The sequence below is a fragment of the Corvus cornix genome, chromosome 8 (genome assembly GCF_000738735.6).
Source record: "Corvus cornix cornix isolate S_Up_H32 chromosome 8, ASM73873v5, whole genome shotgun sequence".
In the NCBI taxonomy this organism is placed as follows: domain Eukaryota; kingdom Metazoa; phylum Chordata; class Aves; order Passeriformes; family Corvidae; genus Corvus; species Corvus cornix.
The window spans coordinates 26,078,543-26,093,474 of NC_046338.1; the positions used below are offsets into that span (position 1 = coordinate 26,078,543).

At 48.0% G+C, this 14,932-nt stretch overlaps 1 long non-coding RNA gene across 2 annotated transcripts; it reads right to left on the reverse strand.

Annotated features, from left to right (window-relative positions):
• Positions 1-827: 827 nt before the first annotated feature.
• On the reverse strand, positions 828-13,223 carry LOC104695466. 2 transcript variants are annotated; one of them, XR_005602546.1, is made up of 3 exons: positions 13,118-13,223; positions 12,013-12,237; positions 828-1,682 (listed from the first exon to the last, which is right to left on the reverse strand). It is a non-coding gene; the product is annotated as an uncharacterized LOC104695466 (long non-coding RNA). The 2 variants fall into 2 exon arrangements; XR_002273546.2 differs by lacking the exon at positions 828-1,682 and adding an exon at positions 11,586-11,929.
• Positions 13,224-14,932: the final 1,709 nt, after the last annotated feature.

Consider the following 14,932-nt stretch of genomic DNA (forward strand, 5'->3'; position numbering starts at 1 on the left):
GTACTCCTGGCTCCCTCTCCCTCTTTCACAAGAAATACACGCACAAAGAGTCAGAAATCAAATTTCCAGCCCTGTCAGTTCCTATCACACCAGCTCCCCAGCTTGGACTCCTTCCCAGTTTGCCAGGAAAGCTTCTTCTAATCCACTGAGGAGAGCATTACTGGGAGAAGGAGCTGCAGTCTGTGTCCAAACTTCCCTGCAGCCTCAGGTCATTAGCTCCACTGCTTTGGACACGGAGCTACAGCAGAAGCGCAGCTCTCAGGTTTAGACCCAAAGGCTTTCCAGATGAGGGTAATTTGCACTATTTTACCTCCCCAGACAAGATCAGCATCTCATTTTGTTAGATGCTAGATGGGCAGGGAATATTAGGCGAGCACAAACAGCTAAACACAACGAAGAGGGAGAGTACCCATTTTGCGGAGAAAATGTGTGAATGGCTCTAGCCTAAAAATAATAGCCCATTGTGTTTCTGCTGCCTCATAAAGTGCTTTTCAGCCGCTGACTCCAGGGGCAACACATGAACGATCGTGTCTTGGTCAATGTTAAGAGCATTGCTGTAGGAGGAAGGAGGATGGTTCTATGGCCTGGGGTTCCCAGGGCTGGCCCCACCGTCCCAGCTCTGTTCCTCGGCTCCTTTAAACGTGCTCGAATACCAGTCACTGCTTCTGTTTGCCTTGCACTGTCTGTCTCCTGCCTGAGGCACAGACTCTTTCTTACAGGGTTTCACTGGCTGGAACTCTGATCTCTGCTAGGATAACCTCTCCAATGCTTCTGCAGTAAATGAAAGTCAAGACTGCGTTTGTTTTACAGAAAATAATGAACACAAGTTTGATTTTTTGTTTTCTAATTTATTAATTCACTGGCCTCTAAACACAAACTTCTCCCTTGCCATCACATAAATAAGCAAGATAATTTTTCAAGGAGCTGAGCCCCTACCAGTGTCCCTCCTGACCTTTAGCACCTGGGTACCAGGACACGAGCAGAGCATCTTCAAGGGCATCTTCAAGCATTTCCCTCTGAAAACTGGGGCAAAGCAGCCTCTCCACCGTTCATCAGGGTGTGCCAGATGGACAAAACCTACCTCCTCTCTGCTCCTCGGATCATTTCGTAAAACACAAATCACTGCTGCCTTACATGCCCACCATAGAATATTTTATTGACAACCTCATTTAGGCCTCATGTGGTAAGTTTGAAGCAAATACAATAACCACAGGCACATGCTACAAATGGGGCTTTCCTTCACCTTGTAGGAAACATGAACCTGTACATGTGGAACACATGGACACACACCCTTCCCTCTTTTTTTCCAGCCCCTAAGACATCAAACCTTATTTGCTGCAGTTTTTAATTTCCTTCAGTAAATAGTCAAGCATTTCAGGGCCTGACCACCACCTTGATTCTTTTATGGAAGGGATAATACATAACAAAATCTATAGGGGGCTGGAGAATGCTCCCAAACTCCCAGTCTGCAGAGTCCTTTTAGAAGCAGAAATGACAGATAATGGTACCCAAAACTTGAAGTTTGGAAATGGTGAATGAAGTAGATCTTCACTGCAAGGGCTGGAGAAATTTAGGAGGGACAGGCTGTAATTAGGATGACTTGCTTTAAATCAATAGAAAACCAGCTTGGTTTAGCCACCAAAGGTACTATTGCCCTGGATCCAGCTTCACAAATTTCTTTCCTGTGAAGAAATACAAAGAGAGGAATGAATTTAGGGGAAACACATAATTTCAATACTTTTAGACAAGACATCTTGCTGTTTCGGTGTGAAACATTCCTGGTTTATACCAGGAGTGCCAGGAGACATGGGGAAGGTGACAAACACAGTGGAAGACAAAGAAAGCTGAATCCGTGGGATTACTAAAGCACGTTAGCTCAGCTGACACAATGCAGTGGACCTCTGACCCTCAAAGGAAGCCAGAAAATAAACTCCATCTCTCTCCATGTGCATGACACTGATTGTGCCCTTCAGCCTGCCCAGCAACACAGAAGAACCTGCAGATGATGAAGATTGGAAATTCAGAGCTGTCAAGGCCATATAGGCCACCCACATTAACTAAACCTACCCTGGTACTGTGCAGATAGAAGAGCTGTGGGAATTTCAGGTCAGTGTTTGCCTTGCCTGCAGGAACCACACAGGATGGAAGGAGACACCCCTGACCCCCATAGTGTCTCCTCAGCAAGTTTGCATTTTTGGAAATTAGTCACCAAACCAGCATCTACCACCTCTTCTGCTCACAATTAAAAAAACCAACACAGAACTCCTGAAGCCTTTAAAAAAAACCCCAAATTATTTTTTTTTTGCTTGTCTTTTAGATGGTGTTTTCAGGTTTCTGAAGGGAAAAAAAAAAAAAATAGAAGGTCCTTGTAATGGTGCAAGTCCAGAGGCTGGGACTTTAAATGAAATCCCACGCACTGGGAGATGCTCAAGGCAGTGGCAAGCACAGCTTCTGCTCTGCCTGTGCTCAACCCTGCAAAAGACTGAAAGGGCTCTGTCTGCTCAGCAGTCAAAGAAAATCTTCATCGTGACTTGATCCCAGATACCCACAGAGTGAAAATAGCTGAGATTGGCATGTTTGTTAGGCTCACAGGTAAAAGGCACAGTAAGCAGCAAAACCCAAAATAAATAGTGAGACTTGTCAACACTAAGCAAGGGAACCTTGCATGGGAAATAAAAGACAATTTTGAGTAGGGAGGATAGTTAATCAGGAGGTCCAGTTACCAAGGAAAATGGCAAATTCATCATCAGTCAGAGGTCATGCATGGGGACTGGATGTCTTCCAAAAAGCAACACTCTGGTTGAGGAACAAGTTTTTGTGTTCAAGAGCATCCCTCAGAAGAGAATACCACCCTCCATCACAGCCTCTGTGGGTGGCTGGCCTGAGCTGCCAGGCGAGTGGGCGAGGGGTGCAGTGCTGCGGTCACAGCCCAGCCTCTCCCCCCAGCCTGGCTCCTTCAGGCTTACCAAGGCTGGTTTGGAGGCCCAGCCAAGCCCCGAAACCCTGCACTGGCCATGGCCCTTCTCCAGACACCCTGCCTGGGCCAGGCTCCGAGTCACAGTCTCAGTCACGATCAGCCCCAGCATGGTGCTCCTGGCCACTTTGGTAAGCTGTGCTGGCAACCCTGCTCCAGGGCTCTGCCTGCCCATCACAGCCAGCAAGCTGAATAATTATCTCTCTTTCTTTACTCCTTTTTGTCCCTGCATCTGCTCCTTCTTTCCTGTAGCTGCAAACCCCAGCCCAAAATACATGCTCTGGCTTCCATTTACCCTTTCAGGCAGTTTCCTTGATGCCCAAGAGGCTGATTTGAACTGAGCTCTCTCTCACTGCCACCTTACCACCAGCTTGGCTCCCCATCCCTCCTTGGAAGCAGACACAAAAATCCAAGGGCAAAGCAAAACAGACTTGGCATTCCTGATGTGGTCCTGCACACCTTGATCTCCCAACCATCACCTGGGAGAAAAGCAAAATGGATCAATCTCTGACTTCTAGCTTTGACTGAAGACAGCAAAATGCCAGTTAGTACATCACAGCACCACAGTCCCTGCTTGGTGGTGACTCCCCACATCCCAAAGGGCAGAGGTGTGCTCTCTCCCCTCCTTCTGCACCAGTCAATATGGCCAATTTAAACAGGTTTCTGCAGAAAGCAGGTGCCTGCAGCTCATGCTGCATCCATGACTCTTGTAAATCCAGTCTCTTGAGTGAATGGCTTGTTTGGAGAGAGCCTTCCGTTTGTTTGTCTGGACTCTAGTGATAATAGCTCTAATTTATCTCTGAGCTGGGCAGGCATGTCTAATGTGTTTGAGTATTTAGAAGCATTACGGAGGTTTCATTTGGTCAATTGTTTCTTGAAATCCTTTCCCACACACAGAACAGCCACGCAAAGGTGGAACTGCTCCACCGCAGGCAACCACAGGAGCCGAAGCCTGCGCTGCCAGCCTGGAAAGGGCACCCACGCTGGGACAGCTGGATCCAAGGGAGAGGAGGCACAGGGAACAGAGAATCACAGAATATCTTGCGTTGGAAAGCACCCACAAGGATGATCGAGTCCAACTCCTGACCCTGCACAGGACCATCCCCAAGAGTATTGTCCAAACATTTCTTGAGCTCTGTCAGGCTTGGTGCTGTGAGCACTTCCCTGGGGAGCCTATTCCAGTGCCCGACCACCCCCTGGGTGAAAAACCTTTTTCTAATATTGAACTTAAACCTCCCCTGACACAACCTCAGGCCATTTCCTCAGGTCCTGCCACTGGTCACCCCAGAGAAGAGATCAGTGTCTTCCCCTCCTCTTTCCCTCACACAGAAGTTGTAGACTGTGATAAGGCCTCCCTTTAGTCTCCTCTTCTCCAGCTGAACAGACCAAGTGCCCTCAGCCACTCCTCATACGGCTTCCCCTCAAGGCCCTTCACCATCTTCATTGCCCTCCTCTGGATGCTCTCTAACAGCTTAATACCTTTCATATATTGTAGGACTGAATATTCCAGGTGAGGCTGCACCAGTGCAGAGCAGAACAGGACAATCCCCTCCCTGGCCCAGCCTGCAATGCTGTGCCTGATGCCTTCCAGGACATGGCTGGCCCTCCTGGCTGCCAGGGCACTGCTGACTCATATTCAACTTCCCATCGACCAGGACCTCCAGGTCCCTTTCCACAGCACTGCTTTCCAGCATCTCATTCCCCAGTCTGTCTGTACATCCAGGGCTGCCCCATCCCAGGTGCAGAATCCAGCAGTTTCTTAGAAATTAAAGACCAAGCAGGCAATCTTTGAAAGGGATAATGACAAGTCTGGAACATGCCATCACATCTCCTCCTGCTTAGACCTTCCAGCCATGTTTGCTTTAGCATCTCCTCCATGAAGGCACACTCCATCTCAGCCCAGACTGGACAAGGTTATCTTGGTGTCTGCAGTGGGAAATACGCACAGCTGACCAACACATTATACCTAACCTTAAATTAGGGTTAAGGCACTCCGAAGTCCACTCCAGCTATAACCAGACATCAACTCAAGACCCCTAAACTTGGGTCGCAGCAGAAGGGGTTAAGCTGAGTCAGTGCTAGGGAACAGTGGGATGAGGTCACAGGTGGAGCGTTTCATCCAACCACGGAGTTACAGCTCAGGACTACAGGGCTGAACATGCTCCCGCACATCACCTGCGCTGTGCCAGCATGCTGCGTGTGCTCTGGCCCGTGACAAATGCAAGGTCACGTGCCTCGCCTTAAATCACTTTCGTGGAGGTTTCAGCAATTCTCTTCATGCCATTTCAGCTAATTTTAGCTGCGAGCTGAGAGGCTGTTACTGAGGTTCAGCTGACTGGTGGCAATTTATCAGGTCACCCTGTTGGGGTAGGGAGCCTGATCCCGCTCAGCTCTGCGCTCTCCTTTCTGAGCACAGAAGCAGGAGCATGGAGAGCCAGACCTGTAACCACAGAGCAATTTAAGGGAGCATTAGCATGAGCAAGCCCACATTGCTCCCCATACCTGTCCTCCACCGAGATGCAACCAGTGCCCAGGTGGAGCGTGTCGGGCATCGAACAGCCAGGAGGAAATGACGCTGCAGCTCCCTGGCTGCGAGCACGTGGGTAATTTATAGAGGCCGAATGTAATTACTTACCCTGGCACGCAGCCATGACACCAAGGTTAACACCCTTGCTCTCCATAGAGTGCCAGGGGAATGTCAGAGGGATGCTGCCAAGTCATTTTATACACCTCAACTTCAGGTGTTGGAAACAGCAAGATTTAGCAAGGGCCAGTCAGGAGGAAAAGGTTTGTCATAGAATATTTTTTTAAATTTTAAAAGAAAGAATTTGCTTTCTCTTTGGCTGTTTGGATTCATTAACTTCAGCTTTACTGTGCTGCACCAGGCACCCAAGTACAGCAGTCCTGCAGAAAAACGAGGACTAGCAGATGCCTCCTTTGGTTGCTTTGGAAAGTTTTGTGCCTCTCTTGGTTTTGATGGAGAAATCTTGTGAGGCCTTGAAATATATCGCCTCATCTCTGTCCCTGAGCTCCCCGTCCCTGTGATGGCCTTGGCAGTGTCTGAGCTGTCAAGTCCTGGAGCAAGGGCTGGCGCAGACACTGCATCTGTGCTCTGCTGGCCGGAGCGCGTGCTCAGTTCCACAGACTCCTATGGTGCTGGCAAAAGTTTCTTATGGCTCTCTTTTTTTTTTTTTAACATGGGTTTAAAGCCAATTTAAATAGCCCTTGTTAAAAATAAAAGCCACCAAATTTAGCCTTCCTTCCCTCTTCCCCTGCCACCTCCCATTTCCTGGAGTATTTGCAACAGGCAGCTGGTTGGGAGGCTTTTCCCCAGGGGTTTTATCTGTTATTCATAAAGCTCTGATGAAAAAATGCAAAAGAAAGAGAAAGAAAAAAAATAAATCAACTTCCAGGTGACCTCTTTTCTTCTGCAGCAGCTCTGCTCCCCCGCAGCAATGAGGCATCACAGCAGCCACGGCTTCAGGGACCACATCCAGCATCCTTTGGGGTCAATGCAATCCTGGCCTCTGCCTTTCCTGAAGGTTCTCTCCAGCCCCCTCTCTGTCCTTCAGGGATATAGCAACAAGCAATATAGTTCCCTTCATTTAAGCTTTGCTAGTTTAGCAAAAAATATCGTAAGTCCCCACCTCTTAACAAGCACCATGTTACTGGCAGTTGTCCCTGGAACGTACTGGTTTGGAGGACTTATCATAGAAATATAGAATTGCTTGGGTTGGAAGGGTCTTTAAAGATCGTCTCATTCAGACCCTCTTGCCATGATAGGGACACCTTCCAGTGCAGCAGGTTGCTCAAAGCCCTGTCCAACCTGGCCTTGAACACTGCCAGAGATGGGGCAGCCACAGCCTCTCTGGGCAACCCGTGCCAGGGCCTCACCAGCCTCACAGTGAAGAATTTCTTCCTAATATCTAATTTAACTCTGTCCTCTGTCAGCTTAAAGGCATTCTGCCTTGTCCTATCACTCCCAGTTTCTCTCTCCAGCTCTTTTTTAGCTGCTTCAGGTACTGGAAGGTGCCCTAAAGTCTCCCTGGAGCCTTCTCTTCTCCAGGATGAACAATCCCAAATCTCTCAGCCTGTGAAAACCCCTCTGGCCTTCACCTTAGCCCATAACCCCACACAGGAAAGGGCAGGACAGGACACCAGTCCCTTTATCTCTGTGGGTCACCTGCAGGAGGGTGAGGACAAACATGGCAAGAAGAGCAGTAATCCCCGTGGAAGGGCTGGGTCCTCTGTGTGCTCCACTCAGCCTGGCAGGGAGCTGAGAATGATGCCCTTCACAGAAGCATTAACCTATGTTCCCAACTCCCATGGCTGCAGGGATGCATATCCACATATTTATCTATATGTACATGTGTGTATGCACTATGGCATGCATATGATGCACATTGAGATAAATAATATTTTGAGAACAAACATTTCATTTTAAAAGTCACTGTCTGACAACAAGTTAATTATCTATCATACCATCTCTCAAACCCAAACATTTTGAAAGCTAGGAAATAACTAATTAAGATCATCATAAATCTTGCTCTGTCTCACAAGCGCATTTTCCTAAGAAATAGGAAGAAATACATATTTCATCACAATGCAACATCTGTAACTCTGACCTATAAGATATTAATGACTAGTTCACATGGCTTCTCTATCTAAACACTTTCTTGTAGAGGTTACTCTAAGGAGGCACAGGATAATTATTTGGTAACACTCTCCTGACAACCTGTCTTCCAACAAATCTGTAGACAGAGATAGTTAAGAGGAAAAAAAAGAGACAACATTAGAATCTTCTTGCCTAACATGAGCCATGTGACTTTCTTGGATCCGTTTTGCTTTGACCAGGACAAATCTTAAGAGAGACATCATTAACTGCTCCCAGTTAAAGCTTTGCTCCCTCTTCCAGACAACTGCTCCCAACAGGCTCCTTAAACCCAGGTCTCTACTCACACCTGTGGCTTTCCTTGGATGCCTATTTGGCCACAGCTTTAGGGAACAGCTGGTCATTCCTAGACGACAACTTCAGATTGATCCTGGAGAGATAAATGAAGCTCACTAGAGAAGATGCACAAAGTTAGGGCAGAACTACAACACTATTAATGCATTCAGCACAACTGAAGACCTTAAGGACTTGAACATGGAGGAAGTTTAATTTTTTTTTTTTTTTTTTTTTTTTTTTTTTTTTTTTTTTAGTTAGAATGAGAAACCCAGGTGGGACAACCACTCAAGCAAAGCTTTGAGCCTGGAATTATGTTTATAGGAAAAGTGTGTTCACACTTATCATCAGGACTACAAAGGAAAAAAGATGAGGTGGGGGAGAGATCAGCAAAGGAAGACACATCTGGAAATTAAGAAATACAGGAACAAAATGAAAGTTGGCAGGACTCGGGCAGAGTTAGACCTTGAAAGGGAGACAGAAACACAACAAAAAGGGTTTTTATTATAAAAGGAGAACAAGAAAAAGTACAGCTGCTCCGCACCTATGGTGATGGTCTGTGTTAAAGTAGTTTGGATGTGGCACCAAGAATAAATCAATGCTTGGTGCCTGGTGAGGGCAACGGCAAGGGCAAAATGAGGGCAAAATGTAGAAATAGCAACAATCCTCACCCATGTGATGGTCCAGGGTGGAAGGAGGCAAATATTCCTCAGAGTCCATCACTTTGTGAGCCAGCAGCCAAGTCAACCTCTGTGATCACAGGGTAGGAGTTGTAGCACCTTCATGCAGCTCTGCCAAGGTCAAAGGGCTGCAAGGCCTCAAAACAGGTTTGAATTTGGGATCATTTGGACTTAGAGCTCACTACATGGAAAATGAGCCAAAACACAAAATTCTTTTTGCAAATTTGTATCTCAGTGGGCAAATCCCCAAACCAGATAAAGCAGAGGGATCAGAATTCAGCTAATGGTGCCCCATGGGACACATCCCATTGGAGTGGGAGGTTGGGGAGCATGGGACAAGGGACCAGGAAGCAGAGAGAGACAGAGGAAGGTTAAGCTGAAAGACTGCAGAAGTGTCCTGCAAGACCATGTGCTTGCTTTGGACACAAAGAGCTACCTCCAGCCCAGCAGCTGCCGAACACTAATCCACCTCCCCATCCGTGAGTCAGGGAACCTGCAGGAGCAGGAACTCCTGGCCTTGGGGCAGAGGGGTCTTTGATGCAGTCCGGCGGGGTATTTAAACACTGTATACAGGGAGGCTCTTCCGCTCTTGAAGTAGGCCCTGATTTTGTGAAGGGCATGTGCAAGCAAATTCAAGCTAAAGGAAAGAAAGGCCCTTTTTATACTGGAATTAAAACGTCTAGACAGAGCCTTTCTGGTGTAACTGGACCTACATATAGTGATTGTGATACACCTGATAAAACTTTCTAGGTAGACAGGGACTAAGAAATACTTCAGCAGAAACTGCAGCAGAAGCCATTTCAAAAGTCTTGAATCTCGAGAATTACTTATGCTATGTAATGAAGTCTGCATTATGGCTGTTCATTACACGGACCCTGAACACCAGAAAGCTGGAGGTTTTTCTTTGACATCATGGCAGGAATCCACGGCATAGGCAAGGCTGGCCCTCAGCGTGAGGTCATATCTCCCTCTAGCTGCTGGTCACGGGGACTCCGCAGCCTTTGACCACCCAAAGTTTGCACAAACCCTGACCTCTCCTGCGAGCTGGAGCTTCCAGTTCTGCACGTCTTGTGGTCACTTCTGCGGGCTGCAGTGCTCCTCCAAGGAGTGCAAAATAGCTCATCGTTTGGAGAGAACATGCTGCAGAAGGGAGGTAGAGAGGCCAAGAGTAAGAGCCACAAGGTCAATGGCTTCTTCAAAATAAGCCAGTGTACACTGGTCAGTGTGGTGTGCAGAGCCCAGGACCCTCTGCAGGGGAGACATCCTACGCCAGGATACTCATGGCTTATCGCAGAATCACACAATGGTTTGGATTGGAAGGGATCTTGCATATCATCTTGTTCCAAGTGTCTGCTCTGGGCAGGGACACCTCCCACTACCCCAGATTGCTCCAAGCCCCATCTAACCTGGCCTTGAACACTTCCAGGGATGGGTCATCCACAGCTTCTCTGGGAAACCTGTTCCAGTGCTGCACCATCCTCAGACTAAAGAATTTCTTCCCAATGTCTAATCAAACCCCGCTCGCTGTCAGTTTGAAGCCATCACTCCTTGTCCTATCACTACAGCCCCTTGTCAAAAGTCCCTCCAGCTCTTTTTCCAGGCCCCCTTCAGGTACTGAAATCTGGTGCTGGTGACTCCTCCTGGCAGGTGCCAACCAGGTGATCAACAGCAACACCCCAAAAAAATAACGAAGAAAAAACTGCCCTTATCTGCAAGTTATTTTCTTTGTTACATCTGGACATATAAATTCTCTAGAAGCACAAACAGGCTGGGAGGAGCAAGAAACAGAGCAGCAGGAAAAAGTCAACATTTCAATGACTAGAAAGAGTCTAGCTCAAGCACTCACAACTCACGACACTCCAAAAAAGTACTCCTCAGACACAGCAGGAACTTTATCAGCTCTTCACAGCACAAACACAATTTCCAGCTCCAATCACTTTTCTAAGCCAAACCCACAGGAGAACTAAAATGAGACTTTATCAGGCAGCTGAGTGCACCCTGGGGCTCCTTATCATCCCTCCAGTCAGGCTATTGGTGCAGGAGGTGGTTGTCATGCTATTTCCAGCACTGCTTGTAGCAGAGAGGCACGATGGGACAAGTGGGACTTCCAGCCACCTTCCAGCAGGGCTGAGGAATGTCTCATACCTTGCTAAATATACCTTGCTAAATTCACCTTGCTTCTCCCAGGATCTAAAAGCAAAGTGTGTCTGTATGACAAGGCAATGGCCACAGTGCTGCTCTTCCCCTTAAGCAAATCCCAGCTCTCCAGATCCCCTCTGCAAGGTCTGTAGAGCTCCAAGAGAGCCTTCTCACATCTCCTGAAGGTCCCTTTACATTGCCCACGCGATACGGACAGGCTCCAGGCTGAGGCCAACCCCAGAGCACATCTGTGGCAAGAACAGCCACATGCACATGCACAAACATACACACACAGCGTCCACCTTGCAAAGTTTCCCCTGGATTTTTGTTACCATGTCATCTATTAATTACCTAATTACATCTCCTAATTATGGGATTCCTCCAGTATTTATACTCATTACATAAATGGCAGCAATTACACTAATTAGGTTAATGATACAGGATAACAGTCTACAAATTGCTTTAAAGGGACACTCTCAAGGCACATAGGCCAAGGATGCTCCCTGGCAGGTCAGCTGGTGGGTGGCATGCAGACATGCTCCCTTACCCTGTGGAAATGCTGCTGCTGCTGTCTCCTCACCTGGCTTCTACCTGAGCACTGGGGCTGCCACCATGGAGCCTCACTCTGCCTGGACAGGGAGTGGCTGCAAAGCAAGTTACCAGGGAGCTAAGGAATCCTAGAATCATAGGTCTGTGTTGGAAGGTGTCCTAAAGATCATCTAGGTCAACCCCCTGCTGTGGGCAGGGACATCTTCCACTATCTCAGGTTTCTCCAATCCCTGTCCAACCTGGCCTTGAGAACTTCCAGGGGTGGGGCAGCCACAGCTTCTCTGGGCAACATGTGCCAGTGCCTCACCTCCCTCAAAGTTAAGAATTCCTTCCTAATATCCAATGGTCCACTGAAAATTATGGTCCACTACTTAACCATGACCATCTCTAGCTGGAAAGCAGGAGGAAGGATTGCAAATATTTCTTCTCTGGCTGTATGGAGACCTGGGAAGAGGAAGGCAGAGCACCCGCATCCTTTCAGACTCCCCTGCACCACTTCTGAATGCACCCCAAGTCCTTGAGCCCTGCTCAGCTGGATACGACCCAGTTTCTTGCTTATAGGCATTTCCAAAACAGGAGGTTTGCAGAGAGGAAATCCAGCTTCTCTGCTCCAGCGGGATCCCCTGGAGCTCCGGCGGCACTCTGCAAAGACAAGCATGTCCTCGGGGTAAAAGGCGAGCCACGGGAGGCTGCAAGGAATCTATTTTGCTCAGTGCCCTACTTACCCAGATTTGCTGGAGCCTGAGCAGCTCGTGACAAGGTCCTTGCCCCTCTATCTCACCCAAAAGGATCCTAAAAAGCAGTGCTAAGCTCCATTACCCTCCAGAGCAGCCTGGAGCACAGAAGAAAACTTTCTCGCTTGGATTCAAATGCAGACACTTCTCCGGTGGAACACGGGAGCCTTTTGCAGCACTTTGGAGTGTGATGAATGGCCCTTTGTCCTGCAGCCACTACAGAAAGAGAACGTAATTACCCAAACTGGAATTCGGCCAGGATGCAATTTTATGCCGAATGAATTTTTTTTCCCTCCATCAAAGCGTTTGCAAATCCCCCTTTAAAGATAAAATCCTGGAATAAAATCCACTGCTTGCTTCGAAATTGGCCCAATTCCATTATAAGTCAAGTGAACAACTCCATTTTGCACCTTTAAGGCCATGGAGTGCTCTATGTTGCGCAAGAGATTTCATTATTGGCAAGGCTGAGGAATGCTGATTTCTGCTACTGAACTGCTGTCTTAGCCCTAAACTATATCCCTGTGTCAGCTGCCCAAAGACGTGTAACCAGGTCCATTTTCTGAAAGATATACAGCTGCGTCCAGCTTTATAGCCTGCTCCAGCAGGACATGGCTGGCACTTCCAGTGGAGCAGGCTGACCGGTCTCCACTCTAACAGGCAGGGTCTATGGCTCCGACGGGAGTCTTGCAGAAGCATATATCGATTGTAAATAATGTCTCAATATCCTATAGTAGGTCATAAATCAAAAAGGGGTTGAAATATCTTTTCTCCGAGGGCCTTTTTTTTTTTTAAGGAGTCTATTTCTTGTTTAGTAGTTTTCTTTTTAGGGTTACCGCACCAACCTTTTACCCCAGGTGCCAGGTTTGAATGGAGGCTGGTGATCCGTGCTTGGCCTTCCCCAGGGACATGCAGCAGCTCTGCAATGAGTCCAGGCCCCATGGGAGAATTGTCACATCTCCCACCCAATCCCCTGGCCCAGGTGGTGCTCCTTGTGTGCCTTGGTGAGCAAGCAAAGCCCCACAGCAGCCAGGTCTCCCCTGGTCACAGCCAACAGCTTGGGAAAGGTCTCCCACCACGCAGCATTAGAAACACTCACCGGGGAGTTGAGCATCTTGTAGTGGCTTCAGGAGACCAAGATCCTCCCTGCTGGGCATGGACCAACACCATCTTCAACTTCTGTGCTGCATATTTGACTGATACCAACCCAGAAAAGAAAAACAAGCTTTGAGTAAGTGAAGACATCGGTTTTCTCCTCTTCCACAGGCCATAAGAGATCCCACCAAAACCCTAACCATCATCTCAAACTTCCCCTTTCCTCTTTTTTGGGAACAAAACCCAACCCTACATGTGCCTCCAAACCTCATGTGCTGGCACAGCAATGCAGCAAAAGGAATGACCTCAGGGTTTTGTCCTGCTTCATGTGCCACTGCCATCAGCCCAGAGCTCAGACCCACATGTTGTTTGTTATTGACACAGGACAAGGGAGAGATACATCCTGCATAGCCCTGCACCTGTCACCTCCTCAGCGGTCATGACTTGCAGAGCCATTTGAAATGGCTCAGGGCAGAGATGCCTTTTGTTTGTCACATCTCTGTAGGGCTCTGTAACAGTTCCGCAAATTGCTGCAGAATTCTGGGGGAAAAAGTAAAGAAAAAGCCTTCTCTAGGTAGCTTTTCGGGGTATTGAGAAGAGGGAACCAAATACCTCACGGAAGGACAGAAAAAACCCCAATGATGTGCTGTCTAGAAAGTCCTCTGAAACAATCCAAGCTGAGCTTCCCTGTTGCATGACACTATGTGGCACTCACACACACCTCCAGTCCCTCTCCCAGCATCTCCTGTGTGCCAGCAGCATCCTGCAGGGATGGGGACAGGCCACCCTGAGGTCCACAGGCAGCAGAACACAGGCTACTTCTCCCTCTCCAGCACTGCCTTGGTAGGACCAGGGTAATATTGATTTCTCCAAGTCCAAGAAATATTTGAGCTTGACTGGCAATAAAATCTAGCCGAGAGAAAGGTGTGACGGGATCTCTTGGGACTGAAACAAGAGTTACAATCTTTAAAGAAGCCAAGAGGGAATAAAAGGGAAGGAAGGGTGGGAGGGGAAGAGCATTTACCTGCTCAAAAGCAAGAACATTGACAATAACCCACTCGGCTCCACTTTGCATGGGAGACTTTGGAGAAGGGGGTGGGAGGCAAGGTGGGAAATTAGCAGGAGCGTAAGAAAATATATATGTAAAAATTAAAAAAATAAAATAAAACTGTATCAGCATTGACTAATAATTTCCGGGCTCTGCACAGATGTCATTAATGACCCTTTTTATTCATGCAGGAGTTCCCAAAGAGGAGCATAATGTTCCATTAGTAATAATTGAGAAAGTCTCCTGTCGGGATTATGTCAAAACCTAGAGATGCTGCTGCTGCCAAAACATTTTGGTGACAAACGTGTGAAGCGTTTGACAGAAGGTGCCACAGCAGGTTGAGGCGGCCTCAGGAGGGGAATCCTAGGAGGAGAGAAGAGGTGGGAGACAGCAGCAGGGTGGGAGCTGAGCACCAATTCAGGGAGCACAGTTCAAGGGACGAGCCTACCTCCTGCAACAGCTTCAAGGTTATGATGGGCCCTCAGAGATGTTGCTGAGGTCTTCAGCTGACCTGTCTCCTTCCCCACCCACAGATTTTGCAACACATCTGTAATATACACTCTGCTATGGCTCAGTGCTGCTGGACCCTTCTGTCCAGGGATGGCCATGTCCTCAGCCATAGGGGACAGGCAGGGGTGTTGCAACACCCTGAATATTTCTTGCTGCTTATCACAGCCCAGCAAGAGCTGTGGACCACTCCAGCCACTGGCACAAAGGGCAAACCTAGGACAAAGCTACTGAGCAGCTCACCCAGTGTTCCCCATTTGAAGA